This window comes from Seriola lalandi, unplaced genomic scaffold, assembly GCF_002814215.2.
Source record: "Seriola lalandi dorsalis isolate HSWRI2012SDOR001 ecotype SW California unplaced genomic scaffold, Sedor1 jcf7180002054519, whole genome shotgun sequence".
In the NCBI taxonomy this organism is placed as follows: domain Eukaryota; kingdom Metazoa; phylum Chordata; class Actinopteri; order Carangiformes; family Carangidae; genus Seriola; species Seriola lalandi.
This window is the reverse complement of record NW_019525072.1, coordinates 2,227,414-2,230,206: the sequence shown is the minus strand read 5'-3', so window position 1 is coordinate 2,230,206 and position 2,793 is coordinate 2,227,414.

Here is a 2,793-nt window from a genome sequence, read left to right as displayed (position 1 = left end):
AGTGTTTATTATCAGCTGCAGCTGGAACACCTCCAGTCGCTCAGACCCCACTCCACCAAGGTCGTGCTGACAAAATCCCACTCCACAAAGCTGGCCCACCTCTGTTTAACTTTAGCATGGAAGATGATTTCTTCCCCTTTTGTCTCTGTTAAATAACATTTTGTCAAGTTGTTCTTGAGCGGCACTCTGTTCCGTTTTCCATGACCTCTGACCCCTGTGTGGGAGAAATAACAGTGTGAAAGTGAGTGGCATTACTTCTCTGTTAGAATGATGAATCAAAAATCGCTGCGGTTCATAGACTTGCATGACATCGAAATTTATTGACTACAGTGCAAGAAGAAAGAAAGAAAGAAAGAAAGAAAGAAAGACAGAAACACACAAACAAAAGAAGAACTGCAGTCATTGAACCATTCAATATAACAGGTTCTGTGTGAAGAATACAAAAATGGTTGACCAGTCACTTTGATTACTCAGCAACACAATGCTTGTGCTTGTTGACAGGGAAGCGCCTCTGCATCGTCACTTTGTCTGAATCATCTCACATCTCCTCCATGTTTCAAGCCCTGAACTTCTTTTTTGTGTGCGCCATTTGTTACAGAGCTGCACTGACAAATTAAAAGTCCTACACACAGTCAAGGTTTGAACATCGCTATAAAAGCTTCAGGATTTTTGTTTCCAAATAGAAGTTTATTTTATTAATCTTTTTTTTGATGTGTTGATATGTCATATTGATTTTGAAAAACAGTTGTTTAAACTGAGTGGATAGGTGATGTGCAAGTGCTTCTTAAGGCGCCTGCAGACTGTGAGATGTCTTTAGCTTACTGAAATGTATGTAGTCATCATTTCATGCTTGATTCCTGTGGTTGGTTAGTAGATGAAAGTTGTAGCAGCAGGCACATTGTTAGATGGTCATCCTATAATTCTGACGCTGACTCTTTCTGACAACCTCTCTCATACCGAATGTATAGCCATCATTATGGTGCCAAAACCAAAAGATATCGCCACAGTTCTTTCACTTAGTAATATTGGAATATTTTGGGCCCGCCCCGATATCAAACAGTGTTCATCCACAATTAGAGAAAGTAACAAGGAAAAGGCATGAATTAGTTTCAAAAGTGCAGTAACTTTCCCAACACTGAGTCGGTAGGATCATGGAAGGAAAATTACATTACAAAAGAGTTTTGTTATATTGATACAGCTGTACTCTAACTGCATGATGACCTCACCGGCCACATCCAATCAAGGTCAAAATTACTTATCACCCACAGCCAAATCTGTAATAACCTCGGCAATTAAAGGAAAGTTACCAGATACCACAGAGAAAGAACCTAATTGCAAGTTAAACCATTCATACACATTAAACGCACCACTGTAGAAGCACAATATAAACAATACTTAACAAGATAATTAACTACAGCTCCAGATTCCACAGACTTGCTCGAGATCTGGCAACCCATCCCACTTACAATATCATATCACTAAATAATCCCTACGTTTGTTTATGACATCTAGCTGTCACCCCCACCCCACACCCCCAACGGTGAAGTCCACGATGAGCCATAACAACCAAAGTGCGCCACCCTCCATTAGATTCCTCACTGAATAAATTTCGAGCAGCCCTCACGTCATTGGATCTGTCGGCCCTGGATACGCACATCTGTGAGTGAGGTTTTCACATGATGATGATTGTTAGCTCATGCTGCTGCTTGCCAGCCGGGCTGGTTCTGCTTTGAGATTTGTGAGTCATGAGCTTCAAGTCTGCACAGTGGAATAAAGACACTGCTGCATCATTATCTAATCAGACAGCAGGTTTTGAAGGAGGTAACATCTGCTGAGAAAAAACATATAAACAGTCACCCCCTTCAGGGAGATGATGGGAAAGGTAAAGCCAGAGGTGGGCTTGTATATGTGCATGTGTGTGTGACTGTGTGTCCGAGTTCAAGAATTCAACCCTAAAATGCAGAATCTGGCAACACTGCAGCTGCCACAGAGATCTCTCCATAAAACTGACGAATATCGCTGCTGGATAACAAAAAAGAAATGTGGCTTTAATTAGCAACTCACACGATTTCTTCTATGACTAGCAATAGTCTCACTAACCTAAAACAGATTGAATTAGACATTCTTTCTTATGGCTTAGCAGCAACAGGACCACTAGTTTTTTTTTTTTTTTTTTTTTTTTTTTTTTTTTACTAAATTTGAATTCATTCAATCCACAAGCGTACGATTTTGTAAACCAAGACTTTGAGTTATTTATGATCCTAAAAATACTAATGTGTTTTCATTTTGTGGTACTCAAGAGAGAGCCAGTCAAGGTGCCACTTTTTAAATGATGATTATCTCATTTTTCACCGACTCTGCTCAAATAAATTCACACTGCTCCCAGTGGAAAGGAGCAGGAGGGTCCCCTTGTACTAACTGTGGGACTTTTAACTTTTATTACTGTTTTGACAGACTCCCTCAGTTCTTCAGCTTTGTGCTTCAGGTGAATGCCATAGTCACCAAATGATTCACACAGCTGACCTCAACCAGTTCCAATAACACGGCTAAACTCTGAGTCTCCATCTAAGAGAAACAGCCCTTTAACCTCCAGGGACCTGGACGGGCTTTAAGTCGAAGAGACGTGCAAAAGGGACAGACAGGATTCTAGCTTTCAAGCTCGCCTCCTTCTGGAGGTAAATTGATTTAATGGCCTCAGTAAAATATTGCTCTTATCCTGGCCTCAGATCACTCTTGCCCCCTAACCCCTTCCTCAGCTGCCCCCAACCCCTCCCCCTCCCAATCCCACCCCCC